General features: G+C 38.8%; 1 protein-coding gene across 1 annotated transcript in view; it reads right to left on the bottom strand.

Annotated features, from left to right (window-relative positions):
* nsmfa (NMDA receptor synaptonuclear signaling and neuronal migration factor a) overlaps positions 1–14,405 on the bottom strand; it is a 44,836-nt gene that overhangs the window by 27,002 nt on the left and 3,429 nt on the right. The gene's annotated exons all lie outside the window — the stretch shown is intronic.

The following is a 14,405-nucleotide window of genomic DNA, read 5'->3' as shown; positions in this document are numbered from 1 at the left end:
CATGAACATGAGAGGCAATCACACTGACACTAATAAGAGTTTACTTGCTGCTGTGCTTTTAAGACTTTATGTAGAATAACATCCTTTTCACATGTGATGTGACTGCACTTTTCTCAGCTCACATCTGGCACATTAAACTCGTTTATGTACAAAAGAGCAAATCAATTAGATTTCTGATGATATGACCCCATTTTCCCACAAACGAACATGTGAAAGCCATTCTAGATTCAGTCTAGAACGGACAATGGTTCCTTATGTGTCGTGACTCCTCCTGCTTCCGGATCCAGCTGTCAGTTTCTCTCACTTCTTTTTCAATTTGAGAAATGACAGGCCCAGTGCGGACTACTCTTAGCCTCTTAATGTCACCTACTAAGCTGACACCAGCCTCGGGTATAAAAGGCTTTTCATAAGGATATGAGTAATGCTCTGCATGCGGCAGCTGTCTGCATCGGGAGCTTTGAAAGCTGGACTCTTCAAACTTGAGAATGTGGCTCAGCTTTTTCAGTGTGAAGGCTGAAATGAGGGGCAGGCATGTGGAAACGCATGTGACAGTGAAAAAGAGGGCATATGGCAGAAAGAAAGGTGGGAAAACAAGACAGGGGGAGAGGAAGGGAGAAAGAGAGAGGATGAGGAGGAGGACGAGGAGGAGGAAGAACAGAGACACACTCTCTGTGTAAATGTAATTGGTTGCTTTGTATTTCAGTGCCACCCACAGATTCAGATGTAGCGTTTTTATGTTTCCATTCTGGGAAGAAGAATGTGGGAGAATGATGGATTTAAGGGTGAAAAAGGGACAAATAGAAATACGGAATGAGGATGGAAAAAGAGAAATGAGAAAGGCACAATAGAAAAGACATCAACAAAAAGAAATGCATACATATTAAATAAATAAATAAATATAACTGGTCACCACTACTTTAACCATTTGAATCACCTTTTTTGCAGTTATGAGGCCATAAAACTGCATGTATAATAATTATAAATAATTTAAGTACATCAAATAATAAATAATAAAATAGTATTACATGTTCTGCTGCAGTTTCTAACAACTACTACAATAAAATAAATCATTTTTAAAAAGTAAAATTGTTGAAAATGAGTATACATGTCATACTGCATGTCTACCCAGGTCTGCATGTGTTTTTATTAAATATAACGGAAATGATCTCCATTAGAATATGAAAACAGCTTGGATTGGCTCGAATTACAGACGAAAATATATATATATATATAATTAAAGCTGCAAGCAGCGATTGCGGGCCCAAGCCGGTGGCACCGCCACCCTGGTGCCTTTAGTGGAACTAAAGGCACCGGGTGGCGGTGCCACCGGCTTGGGCCCTCCATCGCTGCTTGCAGCTTTAATTATATATATATATATATATATATATATATATATATATATATATATATATATATATATATATATATATATATATATATATATATATATATATAAAAAATATATATATATATATATATATTATGTAAATTCTTTTTTTCCCCCTATTTTTAACATATATATTATTATATATATAATAATAATATATATATTATTAACATTTTTGGATGCTAAACTATTCTTTTTATAGGCTTTGTACTTTGTACACTTTGTACACTCACGTTCCAATATAGAAAAATTAAAAAAATGTATTATGAACGGCACAAACTGTACAAATGACTATTTAAACAGAGCAGTGTAATTTTTATATGTAAGGTTGACTATTTTATTATTATATTTTATTAAGGCTATAATGAACATTCTGCGATGTCAAGATTGCAATGCTGGAATGCTGTGTGTGTGTGTGTGTGTGTGTGTGTGTGTGTGTGTGTGTGTGTGTGTGTGTGTGTGTGTGTGTGTGTGTGTGTGTGTGTGTGTGTGTGTGTGTGTGTGTGTGTGTGTGTGTGTGTGTGTGTGTGTGTGCGTGCGTGCGTGTGTGTGGCTCGATCGAACAATGGAGACATAAAAACATACTCCGTCATTTTGTTCATACAGACCATCATTCAAAATGCAAAGTGTTTCCTTATATTTGTGTACACTCGCAATGAAACACAACATTGTGCTTTTGTTAAACTATAAACTCTTGTCAAACTGTAACCTACAACTGTCACCCAACCAAAATCACACACACACACACACACACACACACACACATCCCCCCTCCCCTCCCATCCCCACACAGACAGACACACACACACACAGAATGGCAGAGAGACAGAGAGAGAGAAAATACACATTCAAACCACAATATCTGACTTCCTGTTGGTCGGAGCTAATGACTGTAAATTAGAAAGTTGTCCGGATCGAAGAGAAGAATATACGTACCGAGTTTGGTTACTGTAGGTAAAACTATAACTAAGTTATAACACACTTTATGCATCCTTTTTTTATCATAAATTTGTTTCCTCGCCACGGCCAAACCGTTCGAGATATCAAAAATCCCCTGGAAATTTATCATCTTCCATGTCTTGACTTCATGCTGACCGAGTTTCGTGGTCATCGGATGAATTCTCTAGGAGAAGTGTTTCAAATGCGAGAGCAAGCGTTCTCCAATCAACCCGTAATAGCCGACTTCCTGTTGGGCTGGCGTAAAACTTGACCCAGGGAAAGTTGTTCGGCCCGATTAAATCTATATGTGTACCGAGTTTCATATTAATTCATGCAAGCGTGTTTGATATACGGACAAGTGTTCGAATCCCATTCCAGGGGGCGCTGTCAAGCCCCCCTGCCACGCCCGGGTACCAGCTTCAGCCCGGCCGCGGGTTTTGACCTGTGTGCAAAATTTCAAGAGTTTTCGAGCATGTTAAGGCCCTCAAAAGTGCCAGAGATTTTGCACACAGCAGAGAAATGGTTAAACTAAACTAGCCCCCCTCCTCACACACACACACACACACACACACACACACACACACACACACACACACAGAGACGCAGAGGGGCAGAGGGAAAATGCTCCAAACAGTACACATTCAAACCAAAATATCTGACTTCCTGTTGGTCGGAGCTAATGACTGTAAATTAGAAAGTTGTCCGGATCGAAGAGAAGAATATACGTACCGAGTTTGGTTACTGTAGGTAAAACTAATACCCCATTTTTGACTAAAGGTGGCGCTACTGAGCCCCTTACCACGCCCGTTTCTGAAACTTCGCACATGTCTATTACACAATAAATGTCAAATGCATGTTGAGTTTCATGCAATTTGAAGCATGTTAAGAGCCTCAAATGCATCCAAAAAGAATATAAAAGTTTAAAGCGTTGCCATGGCGACAGTATTAAAGATATCAATAATCCTTTCACAGGTCTACATCTGTCGTGTGTTTACATTATACAGATGAAGTTTGAAGCAAATCAGGTAAAAATAAGAGGGTGATTTCAAAGCATTCCGAAAGTGACACACTTCCTGCTGCCAGTTGGTGGCGCTATAACTTTGACTCACAATAGTCACATCCATGTGATCGGCCTCTTACAACAAACACACTGCTGAAGTTTCATCAAGATCAATTAATGTATGAGGATGTTATAACACACTTCCTGTTTCCAATATTCGCCATAAATTCGTTTCCTCGCCACGGCCAAACCGTTCGAGATATCAAAAATCCCCTCGCAACTTTTCATCCTCAATGTCTTGAGTTCATGCACACCGAGTTTCGTGGTGATTGTTTGAATCGTCTAGGAGGAGTATTTTAAATTCCATTGCATGTGTTTTTTAAACTACGCCAAATAGCCGACTTCCTGTTGGGCTGGGGTAAAAAGTCAGAGCATGAAGGATATATGAACCGATGAGATCTATAAGTGTACCGAGTTTCATATTATTTCATGCAAGCGTGTTTGATTTATAGACCAAGTTTTCGGACCCCGTTCCAGGGGGCGCTGTCGAGCCCCCCTGCCACGCCCGGGTACCAGCTTCAGTCCAGCTCTAATGGCCGCGGGTTCTGACCAGTGTGCAAAGTTTCAAGAGTTTTTGAGCACGTTAAGGCCCCCAAAAGTGGCAAAAACCTTGAAAAAAATTTTATTATAAAGAAGAAGAAGAAGAAGAAGAAGAAGAATTAAAGCTGCAAGCAGCGATTGCGGGCCCAAGCCGGTGGCACCGCCACCCTGGTGCCTTTAGTGGAACTATATATATATATAAAAAAATATTTAAAAAAATAAAAATATATATATATTATGTAAATTCTTTTTTTCCCCCTATTTTTAACATATATATTATTATATATATAATAATAATATATATATTATTAACATTTTTGGATGCTACACTATTCTTTTTATAGGCTTTGTACTTTGTACACTTTGTACACTCACGTTCCAATATAGAAAAATTAAAAAAATTTATTATGAACGGCACAAACTGTACAAATGACTATTTAAACAGAGCAGTGTAATTTTTATATGTAAGGTTGACTATTTTATTATTATATTTTATTAAGGCTATAATGAACATTCTGCGATGTCAAGATTGCAATGCTGGAATGCTGTGTGTGTGTGTGTGTGTGTGTGTGTGTGTGTGTGTGTGTGTGTGTGTGTGTGTGTGTGTGTGTGTGTGTGTGTGTGTGTGTGTGTGTGTGTGTGTGTGTGTGTGTGTGTGTGTGTGTGTGAGGCTCGATCGAACAATGGAGACATAAAAACATACTCCGTCATTTTGTTCATACAGACCATCATTCAAAATGCAAAGTGTTTCCTTATATTTGTGTACACTCGCAATGAAACACAACATTGTGCTTTTGTTAAACTATAAACTCTTGTCAAACTGTAACCTTTAACTGTCACCCAACCAAAATCACACACACACACACACACACACACACACACACACACACACACACACACACACACACACACACACACACACACACACACACACACACACACACACACACACACACATATCCCCCCTCCCCTCCCCTCCCCACACAGACAGAATGGCAGAGAGACAGAGAGAGAGAAAATACACATTCAAACCACAATATCTGACTTCCTGTTGGTCGGAGCTAATGACTGTAAATTAGAAAGTTGTCCGGATCGAAGAGAAGAATATACGTACCGAGTTTGGTTACTGTAGGTAAAACTATAACTAAGTTATAACACACTTTATGCATCCTTTTTTAATCATACATTTGTTTCCTCGCCACAGCCAAACCGTTCGAGATATCAAAAATCCCCTGGCAATTTATCATCTTCCATGTCTTGACTTCATGCTGACCGAGTTTCGTGGTCATCGGATGAATTCTCTAGGAGAAGTGTTTCAAATGCGAGAGCAAGCGTTCTCCAATCAACCCGTAATAGCCGACTTCCTGTTGGGCTGGCGTAAAACTTGACCCAGGGAAAGTTGTTCGGCCCGATTAAATCTATATGTGTACCGAGTTTCATATTAATTCATTCAAGCGTGTTTGATATACGGACAAGTGTTCGAATCCCATTCCAGGGGGCGCTGTCGAGCCCCCCTGCCACGCCCGGGTACCAGCTTCAGCCCGGCCCTAATGGCCGCGGGTTCTGACCTGTGTGCAAAATGTCAAGAGTTTTCGAGCATGTTAAGGCCCTCAAAAGTGCCAGAGATTTTGCACACAACAGAGAAATGGTTAAACTAAACTAGCCCCCCTCCTCACACACACACACACACAGAGGGGCAGAGGGAAAATGCTCCAAACAGTACACATTCAAACCAAAATATCTGACTTCCTGTTGGTCGGAGCTAATGACTGTAAATTAGAAAGTTGTCCGGATCGAAGAGAAGAATATACGTACTGAGTTTGGTTACTGTAGGTAAAACTAATACCCCATTTTTGACTAAAGGTGGCGCTACTGAGCCCCTTACCACGCCCGTTTCTGAAACTTCGCACATGTCTATTACACAATAAATGTCAAATGCATGTTGAGTTTCATGCAATTTGAAGCATGTTAAGAGCCTCAAATGCATCCAAAAAGAATATAAAAGTTTAAAGCGTTGCCATGGCGACAGTATTAAAGATATCAATAATCCTTTCACAGGTCTACATCTGTCATGTGTTTACATTATACAGATGAAGTTTGAAGCAAATCGGGTAAAAATAAGAGGGTGATTTCAAAGCATTTCGAAAGTGACACACTTCCTGCTGCCAGTTGGTGGCGCTATAACTTTGACTCACAATAGTCACATCCATGTGATCGGCCTCTTACAGCGAACACACTGCTGAAGTTTCATCAAGATCAATTAATGTATGAGGATGTTATAACACACTTCCTGTTTCCAATATTCGCCATAAATTTGTTTCCTCGCCACGGCCAAACCGTTCGAGATATCAAAAATCCCCTCGCAACTTTTCATCCTCAATGTCTTGAGTTCATGCACACCGAGTTTCGTGGTGATTGTTTGAATCGTCTAGGAGGAGTATTTTAAATTCCATTGCATGTGTTTTTTAAACTACGCCAAATAGCCGACTTCCTGTTGGGCTGGGGTAAAAAGTCAGAGCATGAAGGATATATGAACCGATGAGATCTATAAGTGTACCGAGTTTCATATTATTTCATGCAAGCGTGTTTGATTTATGGACCAAGTTTTCGGACCCCGTTCCAGGGGGCGCTGTCGAGCCCCCCTGCCACGCCCGGGTACCAGCTTCAGTCCGGCTCTAATGGCCGCGGGTTCTGACCAGTGTGCAAAGTTTCAAGAGTTTTTGAGCACGTTAAGGCCCCCAAAAGTGGCAAAAACCTTGAAAAAAAATTATTATAAAGAAGAATAACAAAAAACCCTTAGAAGAACAATAGGGCTCTGCGCCCTTTCAGGGCTTGGGCCCTAATAACAAAAAATCCTTAGAAGAACAATAGGGCTCTGCGCCCTTTCAGGGCTTGGGCCCTAATAACAGTGATGCAAATCATCAGCTTAAAAACCTCAAGAGATCACCAAAAACCTCATTCATACCAGAGCATCAAAGTGAGCAGTAATTTGACACTTAATTCACAGGCGGCTATAAAGAGAGTGCCAGAGACGGAGAGAGCGAGAAGACGGATAAAAACTGTGAAACGAACGTCATGACGCTTCCCACAGGAAATATTTGTCACCACTGGCCCATCGTAAACAGCAGGAATCAAAGAGACAGAAAGAGAAACACTAATTAGTTTGGGCCTGAGGGGGTAACATCAGTAACAATCGATAACACCAACTGAGAATCATGGGAAATGACTTAACCAATCAGAACAGCCGATTAAGATTTGAATAAATAATGAGGCCAGTAGCCTATAACCAAAGAGACTTTGGCGGTTCACTTTTCATAAGCGCATATTGACGCCTCGATAATAAACGAACAACAGCTTATTCTGTTTCGCATACGGTGGCTTTGGCACTCGCAACTGTGTAAATCTCCGGGTGAGTCACTGCTTTTCGGGAAGCTGATTCAGTCTTGTAGGAGACATGATGGATGACTCCTTAATACGCTGCGGCTGAACCTGTTTTCGCCACACACACAGACACATATTTGCAGTCACCAACACATGCATTCGTATCTTTAATGTATCTAATAACCCTACACAATATATAGCCCACACATAATCACATACATTCCCCACGCACAGAAAACCCACTCCGATCTCAATATTGCAACCTCCTCCACAGAAGCTGTCACACGCCCAGGGATCGTTCCGCAGGAATCCCTGGTGGCTTGCAGTCGCCCTCAGCTTTTCCTGACGTAACGTACAACAACATGACACTTGTGACAGCACTTTAAATTATTCAGTTTCACCATTAGCAGGTCGTGTTGAACGGGGTCCGTAACAAGCATCCTCCAATGCAAGAGGGTTAATTGGAGTGCCAGTTCAGTCTGAAGAGCCACACACTTGACCTGAAGAGTGGGGGGGGAATGCAGAAACGAACAAGGGGTAAATTATACTTTACCTGACGGTGTATAAATAGCTAACGACATAGTCAGTGCTTAATTTGTAAATTAATAATTGCTGGATCAAAAACAGCAATTAAAAGGTGTGACAGACGCTGACCGCACAACTTCAGTTTTCCCATAAACATACAATGACAACTACAGTATACGAGCATCATTTACAAGTTTCTGCGCAGCTCAAACTACAGCCTAGTGTATTGTTCTGTCATAGCCATGTTGAGACAAAATATCATTCAGTTGATCAGTGATAGTCTCTCACCGACGACATTGTTGCCTCTTTCATTAGCTACATTGATTTCTGACTGATCTAAAAGCCGTTGCTTGTGTCTCCTGCGGTTAGTATTAGCAGAATTGTCCAGGGGTGCAGGTCCATCGTCTCAGGAGCTCTTTTGATCAGAAACACGATCAGCTTTACTGATATCTCGTGGATATAAAAAATTTAAATATGCTTGATGTCTTAAGCGATATTAATATAGGCTAGTTAAAAACACTCTCTCTAAACTTTCCACAGCTTCAGCAGGATCCGGCTCAACATAAGCACCGGACATGGTGTTATATATTTATACTCTTTATTATATATATACTGTATATATATATATATATATATATATATGTGTGTAGCCTCTATATATATATATATATAGTGTGTGTATGTATGTATGTATATATATATAGTGTGTATATATAGTGTATGTATATATATATATATATAAAATAAATATTACATTAAAATAACATTAAAATAAAATGCAAGGTAATTATCCATACGCTCTGGCACACAAAACTTTTACACTGCTTCTTTTTTTTTCTGTTAGGTCTTTGATTAACATCAGCTTGACGTCCCAAGCTGGGGGAATTATTATATTAATAAAATATCAGAAGAAATACAGGAAGATAAGAAGGAAGGAAAGGGAGCGAAAGAGAGTGAGGGGTAGAAAATGGGTAATGGGTAAAGTGAGAAAAAGAAAAAGAAAAAAAGAGGTGCCACTTAGTGAGGATGAAATAATAAAAGGAAGTCAGCATGCTTCAAGACAAGGTGAGCAAGAAGAGGAAAAGTGATGTAAATGTGTGTGTGTTTTCAGGCTGGAGTGTAGGAATGCATCATGTGAGTCCAAGGGGTTGGAGAAACAAGGTAGGTGAAAGAAAAAAAAAGATCTGAGAGAAACATTAAAAATGAAAGCGTATGAAACGCGGTCAGAGAAGATGGAGGGAACTGCTGGAATTCATTTAGTCATTTCCAGTGCCAGAAACACAACCATTCTTTTAACCAATTAAAGACATTGTAAAGACATTAACATTACATTTCTATTTCATATTTATATTTATATTTCAATCTATTTATCAAATAAATGTATCACGGTTTCCACAAAAATATTACACAATTCTTGAGCACGAAGTCAGCATATTAGAATGATTTCTGAAGGATCGTGTGACACTGAAGACATATGAACAAATTACATTTTAAAATATATTAAAATAGAAAACAGTTATTTTAAATTGTAAATAAATGTAAATAATATTTCACAATATTAGGCAGTTTTTTTAACTGTATTTTTGATTAAATAAATACTTAGAGTGCATTAGAAGCTTGCTTCTTTAAAAAAAAAAAAACTGTAAATATAAATATATAACTATATATAAACTTTTGAACAGTGTATAGTATTTTTCATTTCCCATTGAAGAAAATTCATAATTTACTCCCTGTTATGTCATTCCAAACCTGTTTTTGTCTATAAAATAAAAGTCAACGGGGTTCAAAATAACACTTAACCTAAAGTACTTTCATTCTATCCAAAAAGGAAAGCAAGTCATAAGGTCTGGTAAAATCGGATCATCTAGAGCACTGCTCCTTCTTTCTCTTTTCTATCAGCAGAGTTACTCTACAAAAGCAGCACATAAAAGCATGGACACACAGAATGAAATCCATGACACTACTCACACATTTCCACACATTCACATACACAGCAGGCATTCATGCATGAAACATGCACACACTAGAAAATTCACTCTCTCAAACACAGTAAACTACTGTACAATTGATGTTAAATGCCATAAATGCCATGTGATTAATTCTTAATTCTGCATGTTTTATTTACACAAAATGCAACATAATTTAAATTAGCAATGGCATTTACGGCATTTAACATCAGTTGTTTAGAACTGAGTGTGTGTGAGCAAATATGCCAGGTTTCAAATCGTCCACGTCCACCAACTCCCATTGAGATGAAAGCTAACAGATAGCTTAGGTATTAGATTATAATTAAATTTGAAATGATTTAGGTAAACTGATAGTGTAGACTGCAACATCTTCTTTTTAGGACACTTCTCCAACGCAAACACTTCACTGGCATTTTTCCCAGAGAAAATCTGTATGCATTTAATTCAGGCAGGTCCTTGAGAACTATTATAAGGTGAGTGGATAACATGCATTTAATATGAGCCTGGGGACAAGCAAACAATCAAGCATGGCTGATACCTCTGACTTGTTTCTTTGACACATTTCCCTCTGTTATATTCGGAGCTAAGACATCAGCACGGCTAATGGCACGTTCTTGTAGCGCATGTTTGCACTGCCTATGGGACCTGCGCTTCAGCACAGACCACAGATTAAAATGTCACCCTCCTCCCTCTTCCACGGTTTGAGAGCCAGGCTTAATGATGCCTGGAACCCTCCTTCGCCCAGAGCGCACCCTCTCTTCAACTCTCGCTCTACCCTCTTCTCTCTCTCTATCATAACAGCAGAGACAACAATGTCAAAGGCGTAATCGCAGTGTCAGAGTCATCCTGAGATCTGCATTATCTCAAACGGTCAGACTAATTGCAGGACACGCTCTCATCTCCGCTACCAGATAATAAATAGAGCAGGAAGTGAAGGGGGGGAGATGCAGCATCCAACTCACTTCAAGTATATAAGAAGTCTGGAGTCTCCTCCTCACAAAGATGTACAATTAATGATGTTAAAACTGCAAGGCAGACGATTTAATGGTTTTGCATAGTAGGAGGTACAGTATTATCTAGGATTTGTTCTTCTGGCATTTGGATTAAATTGGATTAGTTAAGTTTTACCTACTCAAAAAAGGGATAGTTAAATGTTAGTTTAAAAAATATGTCATTGTTTACTCACCCTCTTGTCGTTCAAAATCCGTACGCTGTTATTTTTTCAGCACGCACATTACTCTGACCTGCAATCACCTGCGGATCTTAATGCAGTGGGGGTTTCTATACAATGATAATATGAAAAAAGCTGCAGATTTGTTTGTGAATAATTGGTTCAATTTCAATCTGTTCTTCAGAGAAAACAATCAAATGAGCACTTTTATACAGCAATGAACGGTTTCCACAAAAATAAGTATGGTGAACCATCCTCAGAATTTGTCCTCTGCATTTTAACCCATCCAACTTGCACATGCAGTAGTGAGTAGTGAACATACACACACTGCAAACTGTGGACACACACACACCATGAGCAGTGGAGTGATTGGTGGTTAGGTGTCTTGCATACGGTGACCTCAGTAGTGGGAATTAACGGTGGAAAAGAGAGCTGTTCATTGACTCTCCAGACTATATTTTCCTGTCGTTATTGACAATTAATGGTAATAATAATATTAAAAATGTGTCTTGAGCAGTAAATCAGTATACACTAAATGTTACACTAAAGACTGGAGTAATGGCTGCTGGAAATTCATCAGCTTTGCCATCACAGGAATAAAGTACTTTATAATATAGAAATACTGTTTTATTTTATTTTTGATCAAAATAAATGCAGTCTTTTGTGAGCTTAAGAGACATTAAACTTAATGTTACATTAAAGTTACAATTCAATGGAACGAATAATTATTTTATACAATACATAAACACACACACACACACACACACAAAAAATACTCATTCACAAAACTGTCAGAAATCGACAATAGCTATCCTTCCATTCAATCCACCTAACTTTATGAGCATTTTGGGTTATCGCATAAAAACGCTGGATGGAAATGCCAAGATGCACATAAATTCTGCTGAAAGATGCGCGAGTCATTTATCAAGTAGGATACAAGAGCCACAGTCTCTTCCCTGATTGCAACTTCCATTTTTATTAATGATATTTTGTGGCAATTTCCCAGGAATTTACAATTTTGTCCTCTTGAACACACGGGGGGGAAAGGCTGCTTTATTCACAAAGGTTTTATGCGATATTCCGACATTTTTGTGCATAAATTAAATTCGCAACATTGGATGGTAACGTAGCTAATGATAAGGTAGGGAGATAAACACTGCTGATAAGCAGCCAAGTGGATTTGGTTATTGACCGATGGTAATAATATCAAATCTGCTAAATATTGTCTGATATATTGGTCAGTTGTTAATATGAACTACTTTTATAGACTACCAAACTTGTTTTTGTAACCTGACTGTCATATGAAAAATTTTAAATGTATTTTTTGGTTAACTGTATTATTGTTGAAAGCAGACCAGTTTTGACCAAGGTAGATATATGATGGGTATCTAACCAAAATCAGCATGTCCGCAATATATCTTATACTAATAACTAGCCATTTTTTCATTTAAGATGGTCACCAGCTGATCCAAATTAGGTGGGTGTTTCAGCAGGGTTTAAAAATTATTTAGATGTCGACCCAATGTCTCATGTGGCCAGTGCCACAAAAAAAACCCCCAAAGCTATATATGAAAATCTTCAGAAATTCCCTGCTTTGATATTTAATATGGATATACAAGCTATTTTTAATATGCTGAAAGGAGGGTGACAACAGGGTTATGGATTTAGATCTTTGCTGGGAAACTATAAGCGTCTGAAATGCCAGCATTCTGCAGATTTATCCGGGGCCCAAAGATCAATGAGTCAGATCTCATCAGCCTGCAGTGTGCTGGATCAAAACACACTGAAAAGAGCCTCCCTTCCCACTCGATGTCTCAGACTAGGCTTAAAGAAAGGCAGACTCTCTTCAGATACTGCAGGCATGAGAGAATATCTGGGATGCTTCCTTAAAAGGTCCCACATAGGTCAATGATTTTCTGTGTCTGTTTTAAGTGCCACAGAGATTATGTTGCGCTGGACTTATGCAATATTGCCTTTTTGCTTCACAGATGTTTTGTTGGAAAACGAGATGAAAATACAGATGTAAAATGTTGTTTGCAGTGTAATAACTTTAACCCTTAAATGCATGAATGTTTCGCAAATCATTTTAACGTATTCGGGTCTTTATCGACCCGGATCTTCATCTAACAAGGATGGATCTCTACCTGTCATGATAATAAAAAAAAATGTCCTGATATTAGAGTAACAATTACAGAAAAATAAAATAAAGCATATTTTGTTACCTTTTGGAGCTTGGAAGGGTTTAGTTTGAGCAGTTGTTTTATACCATCATCGTCAGAGCTCATTTCCCAGTACATTCAGCATCTGGCTCATATTCACGATCTCAAACATATTCTCAAAACTATAATTTTCAACATCTTCAAAATCAATATTTTGATAGTTGAGAGCTGTCACAAGATCCGCCATCAACTGACAGTGACAGTAATATTTGATTGCGTTCAGTACTTGCTCTGCAGTAAATCTCTGAGCCACTTCAAGTTTTGCTGATGATACTTCCTATATTGTTTTCTGCCTGCGGTAACTATGAGTGAAACGTCACTTCATCATTGAGTATCAGACATTCCCACCTTGTGGAATAAAGGTGAATTGCACTTAATCAGTCATTGAAGATTCAATTATTGATGTGCAGAAAAATATATAACACTGTTACACACCTCGGGTCGTTAGCGACCCTATACAATTCTTACAAAAAAAATAATGGGAAAAGCTTTAATTTATAATTTTATTGTTTTTTTTATTGTTATATTGTTTATAGTGAAATTATTGAGGAATACTAAGAAGGCTGATGTCTAACTTTAAAAAATGAATGAGGAGGGTGGTGAATGACTTCACGGGTCACTAAAGACCAGAGGTATGCGTTTAAGGGTTAAGGCCAATTCACTCCACACCGCCAGACGCGGACACCAGATTACATTGTCACTTGTCAGACATTCCACGACCCGACAAGCGCCGATTCAACGTGTTCAATCGGTGAAAACTAGCTCCGGCAGACGCCAACAGGGGTAACACACTGATCCGACGAAAACACCATGAAGTGTCAGTTCCCGTCTGTCGGTGCGGTCTGCGATGTGAAAAGTTTTAAACTACGATGTGATGTTTTAAAAGTTCACACCACAGTTTAGTTTGGCAGTGATTTCAAGACACGTCTGACTGCTTATTCCTTAAATGACATCCTAATCTGATTCTGCTAACCCTATTTTCAACCCTATCTTGATTTTAAGGTTTCACACTCTGTATGTTGTGGAACATTTTTTAAGGTACGTGTCGACAAAAGACATCACAAAAGATTCACAAAATAGAAATATGCATGTATTTGTCCATATGAGACGGCGTGATAGCATAGCCAGTGACTCAGCCTCTCAGCTCATAAATCAGAGTGGATGAGCATCAAGTGGAACTCCGCAGATCGCTCATGATTAGCATACAAACACTGTA

This window comes from Phoxinus phoxinus, assembly GCF_949152265.1.
Source record: "Phoxinus phoxinus genome assembly, chromosome: 17".
Classification (NCBI taxonomy): Eukaryota; Metazoa; Chordata; class Actinopteri; order Cypriniformes; family Leuciscidae; genus Phoxinus; species Phoxinus phoxinus.
Note: the sequence above shows the minus strand (reverse complement) of the source record. Positions and strands in the feature narration are given on the sequence as shown.